Genomic DNA, 15,428 nt, shown 5'->3' on the forward strand with positions numbered 1-15,428 from the left:
ATAAAATAAAAAATAAAACCCTTATTCCAAAACACTAAAATCTCCCCAGTTGTCACAAAATAAAAGCCCAAATATCTCAGCCAGTTGTTCAGCATTTTCACAATCTGACCCCACACACCCAGCCTCCAGCAGCTCTTACTGTCTCCTTCCTTGAATTCTAGAGTCCACTCAAGCCAAACTGAATGTTGCTCCCAGTGTATGCTTCTGCTTCCTCTCCTCAAACACACGTTCATGATGTTTCCCACCAGCAAGAAATCTCTAATCCACCAATCTGTTCATGTCAAATCATCCTTAGGCATCTAGGTTCAAAGACACCTTTTCTGAAGACTTCCCTAAACGCCCAGACAGAAGGGATCTTGCTCTTCTTTCAACCCCACTGCCCTCTCTCATAGCATTTATTAGAGTGTGAAGACTCCACACACTGAGGCCTTCACCGTTCCGTGCAACTTCCTCTCATGACCCAACAACAAGTCAATCTCCAAGGAGTCTGAACCCCAACTTGGCCGTTTATTAGATATTTGACCTGGACTTATTTACTTAACTTCTACCAGCCTCCATTTGCTTGCTTATAAAATGTGGGTAAAAAAGATTCCTACTTTATAGGGTTAGCAAGAGGATTTAGTAAGGTAATACACATTAGGTACTTAGCCTAGTGTCTGACATAAAAGGGCTCACTAAATTTTATCTGTGGTTCTTATTTATTTATATCCATAGAAGATACTCTCAAAAGAGGGTTGCCATCAGTTTCTCCCCTCTCTGCGAGCGTGTGTTACTGCACCCATCAAATCTACTACCTCTCCTCTTGAGTCACGGCTGGCAGTATGACTTTCCTTATCAATGAAATGCAGCAGAAGTGCTACTATGTCTGGTCCTCTCCTTTAAGAACCCTGGCAGCTTCTGTTTTATCCCTGATGGAGCCAGTCACCTTGGAGTAAAGAAACTTGGACCAGACTACTGAATGATAAGACACCACAAAAAAGAGAAAGGCCACGTGGAAGAACACCAAGGCACCAGACATATGAGTGAGGCAATGTTGGACCTCTCAGCTAAGCCCAACAGGCAGCGAAGTGAATCTGCATGAGAGACACCTCCATGCAAGATAAGCAGATGAACTTTCCAGCTGAACCCCAGCAAACCATGGCCAGCCCATGGGTTTATGGGAGACTATAAGTTATTATATAGATAACTGAAACAATACCCACTCATTTTCTCTTCTACTAGACAATGATCTCCTTAAAGGCAAGGATCATATCTATTTAGTTTTTCTATTAGAATTGAAAGTTATTTGTTCAAGAAAAAATTAAATTGTCTTACTGTTGAGTTTCACAAGTCTAAAAAATATATTTTAGATAGATCTATTTTTGAGAGAGAGAGAGAGAGACCACAAGTAGGGGAAGGGGCAGAGAGAGAACGGGATAGAGAATCTGAAGTGGGCTCTATGCTGACAGCAGAGAGCCCAGAGAGCCCAACATGGGCTTCAAACCCACAAACTTCAAGAACCATGACCTGAGCCAAAGTCAAACACTTAACTAAGGCACTCCAGCATCCCAAGAGTCTCACTTTAGTTTTAAGGACACACATGGGCTGAAATTTGTAAAGGGATTAGAAAAGATGCAAATGTTAACCAAAAGACAGCAGAGGTGGCTATAGTTATATCAGACAAAATAAAACTTGAAGTCTAGAACTGTCACAAGAGTGGCACCTGGGTGGTTCAGTCAGTTAAGCATCCAACTCTTAATTTCAGTTCAAATCATGATCCCATGCTTTGTAGGTTCCAACCCCACGTCAGGCTCTGCATTGACACTACAGAGCCTACTTAAGATTCTCTCTCTCTCTCTCTCTCTGCTCCTCTTCCATTCACTCTCTTTCTCTCCCTCCCTCCCTCTCTGGGAGCCTGGAGCCTGCTTCAGATTCTGTGACTTCCTCTCTCTCTGCCTCTCTCCTGCTCATGCTCTCTCTCTCTCTCTCTCTCAAAAATAAATAAACGTTTAAAAAAAAATAGCTTGGGGCACCTGGGTGGCTCAGTTGGTTAAGTGTCTGACTTCGGTTCAGGTCATGATCTCACAGTCTGTGAGTTCGAGCCCTGCATTGGGCTCTGTGCTGACAGCTAGCTCACAGCCTGGAGCCTGTTTCGGATTCTGTGTCTCCCTCTCTCTCTGCTCCTCCCCTGTTCATGCTCTGTGTCTCTCTGTCTCTCAAAAATGAATAAATGCTAAAAAAAAAATGTTTAAAAAAATTTAGCTCACAAGACACAAAAGCCATCATACAATGATAAAAGGATCAATTCATCAAGAGGAAATAACAATTGTAGACATATATGCACCCAACATCAGGGCACCTAAATATATAAAGCAAATATTAACAGAACTGAAGGGACAAATAACAACAATACAGTGACAGTAGGGGACATCAATATCCTACTTTCAACAATAGATAGGGCATACAGCCAGAAAAGCAGTAAGGAAATAGCAAACTAAAACACCACTATAGATAAAAGGGACCTAACAGACATATACAGAACATTCCATCCAACAGCAACAGAATACATACATATTCTTTTCAAGTACACATGGTTCTCTGGTATAGATCTTTGTTAGGTCACAAAACAAGTCTTAATACAATTAAGAAGACTGAAATTCATATCAAGTATCTTTTTTGACCATGATGGTATGAAACGAGAAATCAATTAACAGAAGGAAAAGTTGAAAATTCATAAACATGTGGAAACTAACACATTCCTGAACAACCAGTGGGTCAAAGAATAAATCAAAAGGAAAGTCAAAAAAATATCTTGAAACAAATAAAAATGGTCAGCCGGGTTGAATATATTATATGTTACATATCTATGTACGTATGCCTGCAAGGTCACTGTCAAGTCTATCCTCAGAAAATTAGCAATGGTACATCTGCATTAGATAAAACCTAACTTCATTGCCTTTCTCAGAAGAGCTGTGGGAAGACAATATGCTTCTACTGCTGTTTCCATTTGGTTCCATTTGTGGAAACAAGTTTTCTTCCAACTTTTAAATGATTACTAACACTACAGAAGGAAAAAAAAAAAAACCAGCAAGTAATAACAAAAGCAAGAGCCCCTTTATTTTCCACGAAAACTTATTGAATACAATTTAGCAAAATTTAAAAAAGAAAAAGAAAAAAGTAACAAACAAAAATGGAAACACAGCATACCAAAACTTATATGAGGCAGCAAAGCAGCTCTAAGAAGGAGGAACAGAGCCATAAACGCCTGAAAAAAGAAACATTTCAAATAAACAGCCTAACTTGACACCTCAAGAAACTAGAAAAAGAAGAAGAACTAAACCTAAAGTTAGGAGAAGGAAATAATAAAGATCAAATCAGAAATAAATGAAATAGAAACTAGGAAAACAAGTTTACATTTTACAAGATCAGCATTACCCTGATACCAAAGCTAGACAAGGACATTACAAAAAAAGGAAACTACAGGCCAATATCCCCAGTAAACATAGAAACCCTCAATAGCACGTGAAAAGGATCATGAACCAAGTCCAAGTGGGATTTATCCTTGGATACAAGGATGTTTCAATATTCGTAAATAAGGAAGTGTGGTACGCCCCATTAAGAAAGTGAAGGATGAAGAATTATATGATCATCTCAATAAATGCAGGAAAAGCCTTAGACAAAATTGAACATATATTCATGATAAAAATGCAACAAAACAAAGTTTTCTTCAAGGGGAAAAAAGCTCAACACAATAAAAGCCACGTATGACAAGTCCACAGCTATTATCACACTTATTTTTTTAAGTTTATTTATTTGTTCTGAGAGAACAAGAGAGAGAAAGCATGTGTGCCTTGCAGGAGGAGCAGAGAGAGAGGAAGAGTCCCAAAGAGGCTCTGAACTGTCAGTGCAAATGTCAGGACTGTGAGATCAAGACCTGAGTTGAAATCAAGAGTCAAGCACTTTAACCAACTGAGCCACCCAGGTGCCCTAACATCACACTTAATAGTGAAAAGCTAAAAGCTTTTCCTCTATGATCAGGAACAAGACAAGGGTGCCCACTCCCACCACTCTTATTCACAATAGTACTGGGGGCGGGGAAGGGAAATAATACCTAGTACCGTATGTCCCAGCCAGAGCAACTGGGCAAGAAAAAAATAAAAGGAAACTAAATCAGAAAGGAAGAAGAGGGGCACCTGGGTGGCTCAGTCGGTTAAGCCTCCGACTTTGGCTCAGGTCAGATCTCACGTTCGTGGGTTCGAGCCCCGCATCAGGCTCTGTGCTGACAGCTAGCTCAGAGCCTGGAGCCTGCTTCTGGTTCTGTGTCTCCTTCTCTCTCTGACCCCCCCCCTCTCATGCTCTGTCTCTCTCTGTATCAAAAATAAATAAAACATTTAAAAAAATTAAAAAAAAAATATCCAAGTATAACTCTTAACTCCCCCAAAACTTGACTACTACTGTTGACCAGAAGCCTTACTGATAACATAAATAGCCAATTAACACATGCTTATGTTCTCTGTATTATATACTGTATTCTTACAATAAACTAGAGAAAAGAAAATGTTATTAAGAAAATTATAAGAAAGATAAAATACATGTATGTATTTAGCAAGAAACCCACATATAAATGGACCCACATAGTTCAAGTGGACATTGTTCAAGGGTCACTGTACGGGAAACACTAAGGACTCCACTAAAAACCTGTTAGAACTGATAAATTCAGTAAAGTTGCAGGATAAAAAATCATATTCAAAAATCAGTTGCATTTCAACCAGTGGTTTACAACCTGTGGGCCATATTTAACTTGTCAGCAGAAAAGAAGGAAGAGCAAATGAAGCCTTGTTAAAATATGATGGAGAAGATTCAATTCTCTAACATCCCCAGAAGACCTAGAAGGGGGAGGAGGATTCTAAAGTTGTCTTTAAAGTCCCCGTGTCATGCCCAGCATATCTTTTTCTTAAGTTCATCTATTTATTTTGAGAGAGAGAGAGAAAGAGAGAGAGCGAGCAGGGGAGAGGAACAGAAAGAGGGAGAGAGAGAATCCCAAGCAGGCTCCATGCTGTCAGCACAGAGCCCAACAAGGGGCCAGATGCTTAACCAACTGAGCCACCCAGGTGCCCGAGTGCCCAACATCTCTAAAATAACAGTCCCAGGGGACCGAGGGGTGATGCCAGCAGGCAGGTAGGAACTGAACACCACAGGTAAGCAAGGCTCATCACTTTACAGTCTTTTGGGAAGGCAGATTGGGGGTGGGGAGTAGGTGCTGAGAATTTCCTTCCACACTCTCTCTGTGCAGGCAGTCAAAGCAAACAGACCCCACTATGCTCACTTCCAAAGCTCTCTAGTTCCTAGTCTCTCATAAACCAAAAGGAACCAAATCATTTGCCTGAACCCCCATCTAATTGTGACAGAACCCAACTGCCCACCCAGCTAGACACACACACACACCTTCCAGTGATCGCCTGGTTTCTGGCCCGTTGGCTGCCCCACTCTGGAAAAGTAATAGTAGTTATATTGGAATCTTGATCAGAAGTCAAGGTAGACATATATTCAAGCCACTATCATTGTCACAAAGATTTACCACAGGGAGAAACAGAATAGAAAAATATTTTGAGATATTTTATCTCTATGGTATACTTTCCCAATTTCACTTCCTAGAACACACACAAGAAATTGGTCATATTACCATCATCTCAGGAGAAAAACAACTCAAAGCAGAAATCAGAGAGATGTTGTAAATCCTCTTGACATTTTAATCTAAATTTTAAGCCACAGGAAGAAGAGGATCCAGAGGTATGAACACATTAGGAATATGTGGTGGGTAATTTTATGTGTTGATTTAACTGGACTTAGGGATGATCAGAGACCTGGTAAAACAGTATTTCTGGGTGTGTCTGTGAGGGTGTTCTTGGAGGACATTAGCATTTGAATCAGTAGACTGAGTAAATCAGATTGTAATCCCTAATGGGGGTGGGCATCACCCAATCCATTGAGGGTCAAGATATAATAAAAATGTGAAGGGCAAATTTGCTTTTGCTTAAACTGAAACATTCATAGGGGCACCTGGGTGGCTCAGACTGTTAAGGGTCTGACTTTGGCTCAAGTCACCATCTTGAAGTTCATGAGTTCAAGCCCTGCAGTAGTCTCTGCACAAGTGCAGAGCCTGCTTGGGATTCTCTCTCTCCCTCTCTTTCTTCCCCTCCCCCACTTGTGCTCACCCTCATGGGTGTGCTCTCTCTCTCAAAATAAATAAATAAACTTTTTAAAGAACTGTAACATTCATCTTCTCCTGCCCTCACCCACTGGCAATCCTGGTTCTTGGGCCTTCAGGCTCAGGTCAGGATTTACACCATCCACTCTGACTAGGACCGGGACTGACACCATTGGCTCCCTTGTCCTCAGGACTTTGAGCTCAGACTGAACTATCACCTGCTTTCCTGGGCCTGAAGCTTGCAGACATCAGGTTTGGGACTTCATACACCTCCACTATTATGTGTGAGCCAACCCCTCATAATAAATCTCAATAGACAGAGAGGGAGAAGGAGAGGGAGAGGGAGAGAGAGGGAGAGGGAGAGGGAGAGGGAGCGATCCTACTGATTCTGCTTCTCTTAAGAACCCTAATCTAATACAAGGTACTTGCTTAGAATTAGAACAGAAGAAAGAGAAGCTTCCTCCTAGACTAAAAGCTTCCTCTGGGCTGAGAAGCAAAGGAAAAGGGGAAAGGAGGTGGTCTGTGAGATTAGAGTCAGAGAAGCTGGAGGAGAAGGAACCCTGTGTTCCAGCCCCGACATCCTAGAGATTGGTCCTGTGTAGAGCTTTCTGAGACTTCCACCACAAGATGGCAGCATCCGCCCACAGATGCTATAGCCAGCCAAGCCCTTCTCTGCAACATTCTGCATACTGCATACTGCATACTGCTTAAAGAACACTAGAGGGTCCTGACCCCCTGCCTCCGGATAGGGGGGCAGAAGACGGATTCAGAAAGTATTTCCTGATGGGGCAGTCGTCCTCACACCTCCACAGGTACACACATACTCCTACACTCATGAACTTGGAAGGAAGGAAGGAAGGAAGGAAGGAAGGAAGGAAGGAAGGAAGGAAGGAAGGAAGGAAGGAAGGAGAGAGAGAGAGAGAAAGAGAGAAAAAGAAAGAAAGAGAAAGAAAGAGAGAGAGAGAAAGAAAGAAAGAGAGAGAGAGAAAGAGAGAAAGAAAGAAAGAAAGAGAAAGAAAAGAAAGAAAGAAAGAAAGAAAGAAAGAAAGAAAGAAAGAAAGAAAGAAAAAGATAGAAGGAAAATACTATATAGGTGTTGATATTTTATTTTATTATTTGAGAGAGAGAGAGTGTATGCATATGTGAGTGGTGGAGAGGGCAGAGAGAGAAAGAGACAGAATATTAAGCAGGCTCCACACTCAATGCAGAGCCTGACCAGGATTCAATCCCATGACCTTGGGATCATGACCTGAGCCAAAATCAAGAGTCAGACACTTGGGGTTCCTGGGTGATTCAGCTGGTTAAGCATCTGACTTCAGCTCAGGTCATGATCTCACGGTTCATGAGTTTGAGCTCCACATTGAACCTGGTGTCAGGCTCTGTGCTGACAGCTCAGAGCCAGGAACCTGCTTCTGATTCTATGTCTCCCTCTCTCTCTGCCCCTCCCCCTGCTCGTGCTCTGTCTCTCAAAAATGAATAAATGTTAAAAAATAAAAAAGTTTTTAATGAGTCAGATGCTCAACACTCAACGCTCAACCAACTGAGCCACCAGGCATCCTCAGGTGTTGTTATTTTACACACACACACACACACACACACACACAGACCACAAAAGATGTCCACGCTGGGAAAAGACCTCTTAACCATCAAATCTCAAGGTTCAGAGGGATCTTGTACTTGTTCCTTATTTCCTATTTTAAATACAGAAATCACTGGAGGTATCGCATATTAAATAACAGTTTGGGTGTCCAAGATTTACTAGCCCCCAATGTCAACCAGGCAGTTGTACCTTGCACATCCAGGAACTGCAGGAAACCACAAACAAATGATTCACTGGTGTTTACTACGCACTTCCCCATGCCGGACTCTGTGAAGTAACTTTATCCCCTATTTTCACTTCAGGTAACCGGTTTTCAGGGCAGGATAGTCACTTCGCCACTGCCCTACACTATCTAGTGACAGAAGGGATTCAAGATAAATTTGTAGAATCCCAAACCCACTCTTTCTACTATTACAGCGTTTCCTACAATATGGGAGGGGGGAAACGACAATATTCCGTTCTCTGGAAAGAATTTAGTGTTGCAATAACACAATTTTTTTCCTTCTACAAATATAATCTAGTCGAATTAAACAAAGAATTTTGCCAAATACTAAGTAGACCATTTTCTTAACAAAGACAAGCCGCAGCTAAATGGTATGGCACATGTGAATTCTCACAGGTATCACATAAAATGCAGTTTTCTGTAATCATAATAGCACCTACAATACCTCATCACCATGTACACCTTTTTAAGTTATATGAAAACTGTCCCACTAGTTCTCAAAAATGTTAATATATAGAATTAAATCAGCTGCATTCTTAGTTTAAGGTTAGATGTTACATAAATCTGGCCCTAAAATCTTTTTTTTATATACTACTGCTGGCCACAGGGCCATTAAACTCAACATATTGAAAAGTGAGGGCGGGGCCCGAGTGGTGTCTGTGTTCTCGTGCAGTTCGAGATTGTTGCTTCATTCTGAAGAAACGGTGTCTAAAGGCAGCTTTCGGGTCAGCAATTCCACAGTTTTTCAGTCCAGCCTTGTGCAGCAGCCTTCTGCTCCCATGCAGTACGCGTTAGCCTCCAGCCTCTGACATGCAAAGCCGGAGGAGGGAACAGCTCGAGCCCATCTGAGTCTTTCCAAAAAGGCTAGCTACATCATGCTCTCGTGGTCAGTGCCCCATATGGGTATCACTCATACTCTTTTGGAAATGTGCTCTCCAGTGTTGCAGACAGCCTGTGTCCTCAAAATCAATGGCTTGGATTGCTGTGATACTGACATTTTCCTTTCTGTAATGATTTTTAAAAATCTACAAAAATACTCATTTAAGTTGTGTGAAGGAGTTTTACTTCAATCTCCAAAAGCCATGAGAGCTACGCCTAGAAGCAGGACCAGACACATGGCTTCGATTAAGGCAAAAGAACAGCTTCAAGTTTGAAGGTAACATGTCTTCTTACTTTGTGTGAGTGTGGCTCGGTCAGGGCCTCACCATGGCTACCGCACAGCTTGGGGGAACTACATGCTGCGAATGTGTAAATTGGCTTCTATTTCTCCAAACTGCACTGAGAACCTCAAATCCTCTTAACTGCTGAGCACAAGAAATCTCTACCCAGTGCAGCCTCCAACCTTGGCTTTGAGGTCACTGACTGTACCATGTCCTTGCCCTGCCTACTGCCAGCTGAGCGAGGCCTGGGGCTTGTCTGAATCCCCTCAGTCACCTCTCAATCAGGGCCACACGTTTGCAGGGAGAGGAACAAGGAAGGCCTGATCTGTGACCTGGAGCCACTCATGTGGTCTCTCTGGGCCTCAGACATTGTCCTTCCCTGTAAAATGGAGCTGATTATCCTGCCATGAAAACCCCATCGGGCCCCTGATGGAACATCTCCTGCTCCTCCCCCAACTCATGCTGTAGTATCTGGGAGCATCTTGACTTTCTATCTACCTCTTCGTTTGGTATCTTCTAGGCTTGACAAGTGCTGCCTCTTCATCCTGGTAATGTCTTTCCTTCTCTTTTTTCCTAATAAATTTTACTCATGCTTCTGGAGTCAGATCAAGTGTTTTCTCCTCCAAGTGATTTTTCTTGACATCATAGGCTGATTGTCTCTCTACACTTTTCTGGCAGTGGCACCTCTATTCACATTTGCTACTGAACTTAGAGAACCTGAAATCAGTTTCAACCTTTAAGATGTTCAAAGACAGGGATACCTGGATAGCTCAGTTGGTTGAGTGGTCCACTCTTGATTTCAGCTCAGGTCATGATCTCACAGTTCATGAGTTCGAGCCCCACATTGGACTCTGCACTGATAGTGTGGATCCTGCTTGAAATTCTGTCTCCATCCCTGACTTATGCTCTCTCTCTCTCAAAATAAACTTTAAGATGCTCACACACAGATGCAAACATTCATTTATAACTGGCCTTTTTTGCAATGTCCTACTTGGGTAGCTAATACTAGTCTAGGCATATAATGGCTGACTGTTGAGAGTGAAGGCACACACGGTGCAAGGGCCACCAAGACAGTACAAGGACCCAAGGGGTGTGGGTGCAGCATTGCATTGTCTGCGACATAGGAGGAGGCCAGCACCTGCCTCTCTCCATGGTAGGCAGATCCTGCAAGGCCTCTCAAGGTTTATATGGAAGGGAACACTGAACTCTATCTTAAGAAACCCCTGGAGGATTTTAAGCAAGAGACAGATATAATTGGCCATATGTTTTAGAAAGATCCCACTGGCTACTGTAAGGAGAATGTGTAGAAAAGGCAAAACTAGAGTCAAACAGTCCAGTGAGTGGCTTTCAGTGTGACCCACGAGAAGGCTGCATCTGGATGGCAAGAGAACAGTGGCTTCCATTTCCTATAATAAGAAGAAAACTGGGGCTGAATTCCAGCTCTGCCCCTTCTTGGCTATGGACTTTGGGTGCCAACTTCACAGTGTCATTGTTGAGGAAGAAATGAGAGAATAAATGTTTTAGTAGTAGTTTTCCAGACATGTGTTGGAGGTCAACTGGGGAGTACGGGAGGTGAGGGAGAGCCAGATCAAGGATGACTCTTGGATTTCTGGCTTAAGGAAATGGGTAGATAAGTCAGAAGTGACTCAACTATGAGCATGTCAGGTCTTGGGATGGGTAGAAGGGCCTATGGGGGATCTGTGGGTGGAATGTGGTAAGGCCTCCTATCTCAGCCCTGGCTCTGATGCCTGGTCCTCACTCCCATGGGCAGGGTAGGGTGGATCCAGCATATGCAGCCAGAGAGGTGGAACTGATCAGAAAAAACAACAGGCCTATTATCTGAAAGACTAGGCCCTATCAGAGGTGCTCTGCAGGGCCCTGGCAAGTCACTTCCCTGTCTGGGAACCGAGTTCACACACATGTGAATGGGGGAGACATCTGTGTCAGCCCTGGTCTCCTAGACGCTGTGAGCTGGCAAGTGCAGATGGTGATGTTGAAACGTCTGTTCTTCACTCAAGGCCCCACTCATGTGCCACCTCCTCCACGTCACCACTCCTGTCTCCCCAGCCGGCAGCAACCACTCTTCACTCTGGGCTCCTCAAACTGCACACCCAGAGAACTTCCTTCTAGGCTCTGTGTGGCCCCTGCCCACTCCACAGTGCTGGCCAGTCACAGGGCTCATTGCCACAGGTGCCGTCCTGCCCCACTCACTGCACGCGGCCAGCATCAGCACAGGGCTAGTCTGGAACCCGCAGCTCCTGCTGGCATGATCCTAGCCAACAGGGGAAGTGGATGATTTTCCTTCTGGTCAAAAGCCTAAGTGTGAATCAGAACAAAGGGAAATCAAGACATACCCAGAGACTGTACAACAGGGGAGGCACAGAAAGACACCATTAATAAAGTATTTTTCAATCATTTATTAAAATCTTTACAGTTATCTGGTAGAGATGGATAGGTGGACTTTTCCAGAGTAATTTCACATACATAGAAAAGCGTTTGCAGACACTCTGTGAGCCAGTGGGAGAAGTTTCCAGAGGGTCCATTAGCCGCAGACCAGGCTACTCTGTGGGGGCTCTGGAGATGCTCTCACACCCTGAGGAGGACCACAGTCACCAGAAACTACCACCTCACCTCCTGCTAGGAGGAGACTGACTGTGGCAGGGCAGTGCCTGCCCCCACATATCCCCCAACCTATTCTGAGGCTTTGCATTTCTCCTGAGGTCAGCTGGGCATAGAAGACAAGGGTCGTGAGGATACAAAAGACCCTGGCGAGTCCAAAGAAAGAGCTACCCCCTCAAATGACCAGGACTATCCCTTCTCCAAGGATAGAAAAGCAGCATTAGCCCTTCTTCACCCACGGCCACTGAGGCAGCCCAGCATTGCCACCCTGGACCAGCAGGCCTCCTCTGTCCTCCTCAGCAACAAGAGGCCACAGAGCTTCTTGTCCGATGGGTTTGAAAGCTGGCACACGACTACTCTCCACCACTCCCGCATCCAGAATGCCCGCATGCAAACAGGCACGTACATAGTCATTCATAGAGAAATGTACCACTCACGTCCACATATGCACACATGCCAAATACAAGGTCTCACTCACACACAATCACCCCCAAATGCACACGTATGCCCTTTGTAGACATCAAAGACAAGCATGTTCATATACAGCTACACACACACACACACACACACACACACACACACACACGGATGCTTCAAGTACTTTCCTTACAGATTTTACATAGACAGTTGTGTATTAGACACTCTGGGGTGCTGCTCAGGTCCCCCGCCCCTCTTTCCACTGAAGCATTCAATTGCCCAGACAGGGTCACTCAGCTGGATGGGGCAAGAGGGAATTTGGGAGCGGGGAGTCGATGCACAGGTACAAAAGACAGGCCCGCTGCCCCAATTCAAGACACCTCTTTGGGGCTGCTTCCTTCATCCTCCCAGGTTTCGATCATCAGAGTGCTCCCCCAAAAGAGCCATGTGCAGAACTCTTTCTTTCTTTAAGGATCTTCAGTCCTCTAGACCGGGGGAGACTAGCACTTTTCTCCCTGCAGCCTGAAGGCTGACTGATCCTACAGCCTGGGCCTGGAGCAGAAGCCCTGAGAGGATTCCTGGACAGGCCACCAAGGGGCTGACTCAGGGCTGGGAACAAAGCAAGGATCCTCCGAGATACCTGCAATTGCTGCTGAAATCGGTAAAAAGGAATCTACTCTTCATCTGTGCTTTTGAGTCTAGTCTCAAATCCCAGCTGGCCATGTGACCTTAGGCAATATTTCCCTCTTCTGGTCTCGGATTTTCCATATATATATATATATATATATACACACACACACACACACACACACACACACACACACACACACATACATATAGCAAGAAGTCTGGAATGGGAGACCAAGCTTCCTGTGATATCTATAAAGGGCTGGCAAGGTATGGTCTAAATCTGTGCTACTCAAAATGTGTTGGCCAGGGGTGCCTGGGTGGCTCAGTCGGTTAAGGCTCCGACTTTGGCTCAGGTCAGATCTCATGTTCCTGGGTTCAAGCCCCGCATCAGGCTCTGTGCTGACAGCTGGCTCAGAGCCTGGAGCCTGCTTCAGATTCTGTGTCTCCTTCTCTCTGTGCTTCTCCCCTTCTCATGCTCTGTATCAAAAATAAATAAAATATTTTTTTAAAATGTGTTGGCCAGCAGCACTGCCCTCACTAGGGAGCTTATTAGAAGAGCAGAATCCCAGGTTCCTCCCAAGACCTACTAAATCAGAATCTGCAGTTTAACCAAATCCCTGGGTAGTGCTGATGCACACTACAGTTGTGAGAAGCCCTGTCCTAAATGAGCTCTGAAAGCCCTTTCAGTTTCTAGAGTTCTGTAAGTCCCTATACTCTTTTGGAATAGGGAATGTGGTTTTGGTGTAGAGGAGTTACTGATTTGCCAGTAAAGCTTTTTGTCAGTCCCTAGTGACCAAATAGTTCTCTGATTTCTACAGCTGGAACTGATCCTCTCTCCTGGGCTCTCCGCTGGCTCCCTCTCTTCCATCTGGTCTTTGCCACGTTCTGCCTCCTCCTATTAGCACCTTTAAATGATGGCTAGTGGGGCGCCTGGGTGGCTCATTCAGTTGAGCGTCCAACTACAGCTCAGGTCATGATCTCATGGTTCATGAGTTCGAGCCCTGTGTCAGGCTCTGTGCTGACAGTTAGCTCAGAGCCTGGCACCTGCTTCAGATTCTGTGTCTCTTTCTCTCTCTTCCCCTCCCCTGTTCATGCCCTGTCTCTCTCTCTCTCTCTCTCTCTCTCTCAAAAATAAATAAATGTAAAACAAAAAAATTTTTTTAATTTTTTTTTTAGTGTTTTATTTATTTTTGATACAGAGAGAGACAGAGCATGAGAGGGGGAGGGTCAGAGAGAGAAGGAGACACAGAATCTGAAACAGCCTCCAGGCTCTGAGCTAGCTGTCAGCACACAGCCTGATGCAGGGCTTGAACCCACGAACGTGAGATCTGACCTGAGCCAAAGTCAGATGCTTAACCGACTGAGCCACCCAGGTGCCCCTAAAACAAAAAATTTTTAATAAAATAAATGATGGTTAGTGTGGACCCTTTGCACTTTTATCTCTGCCCCCTCATTTAGACTCCCAGCTGGAATGGAGAGGAGACATGTAGCTACCTCCTTGGAACCCTGGTTGAGAGCCACACTTAGGGAAGGCGGAATCACAAGCTGGAAGTACTGGGTCCCTGAGGAGTTTGTGGGGCGGAAATACCATGCCAGCCCCGGACTACCTATTTGCAGATTTTTAAGTCAGAGAAATACATTTTATCTTGTCTAAGCCAGTTATTTGGGGTCTCTATTACTTGCAGACAACCCTAGTTTGGGCTGATATACTGGCAATTATTTCAGACCCCTTTTCCACCTCTTCCTGCATCTAATCACCAAACCCTGTTTATTTCCCTCCTTGATATAGCCCAGATCTGTAATCTTTGCTCCACCATTGCTACTTGCACCTGAACTCAGACAATAAGAATTTCTTGCCTGGGTTACGGTGTCAGCCTTCTTTCTACCTAGTCATCCTTCTTTGTAAGGTTTGTCCCTTCCAGTCTGTCTTTCCTACCAGTAACTCAAATTAGCAGTTGTATGAGAAAGTTAAATATATATATTTTACAGAGACCAGTATGACAAATACACACACCCAAAATGGAGACCATTGTTAATACTACCTGTAATTTTTTATGAGACAAATATAACAAAGTTGTGTCATTCTCTCCACAAGGGCAAACACCCTCTGATGTCCTCCTGATCCTGTACTGAACTGTATCCTTGGAGTATTTTTTCAACCTTTACATACATTTACAAATGAATGTGTGAAATGATTTTGCGAAAAGTTAAAATTTGGGGTCATACGACACCTATAGTTCGGCAACTTGCTTTTTAATGTTTTTAAAGGTTTCTAAATTTTGATACCTATAAGTTGAGTTCATTCCTGTCAGTAGCTCTACAGCGCTCCATCATGTGACTATAACAGCACATCTATTTACCTATTGATGGACAACTAGGTTATTTCTTGTGTTTTTCTTTTATAAACAATGCTTCACTAACATCCTTATACATGCACAAGATCTCTAGGATCTACAGCTGGAAGTATAATTGCTGGGTCTTAATGATCATGACAGTTATGGGATGAAATGCATCCCCAAAAATGCATGTTCCAATTCCAGATACCTGTGAATGTGACTAATTTGCAAGTTGGGTCTTTGCAGATGTAATCAA

The 15,428-nt window shown here is 43.9% G+C and overlaps 1 pseudogene; it reads right to left on the reverse strand.

Annotated features, from left to right (window-relative positions):
- Positions 1-8,046, reverse strand: part of LOC115279722 — a 55,989-nt pseudogene extending 47,943 nt beyond the window's left edge.
- Between the last annotated feature and the right edge of the window lie 7,382 nt (positions 8,047-15,428).

The sequence above is a fragment of the Suricata suricatta genome, chromosome 16 (assembly GCF_006229205.1).
Source record: "Suricata suricatta isolate VVHF042 chromosome 16, meerkat_22Aug2017_6uvM2_HiC, whole genome shotgun sequence".
Taxonomy (NCBI): domain Eukaryota; kingdom Metazoa; phylum Chordata; class Mammalia; order Carnivora; family Herpestidae; genus Suricata; species Suricata suricatta.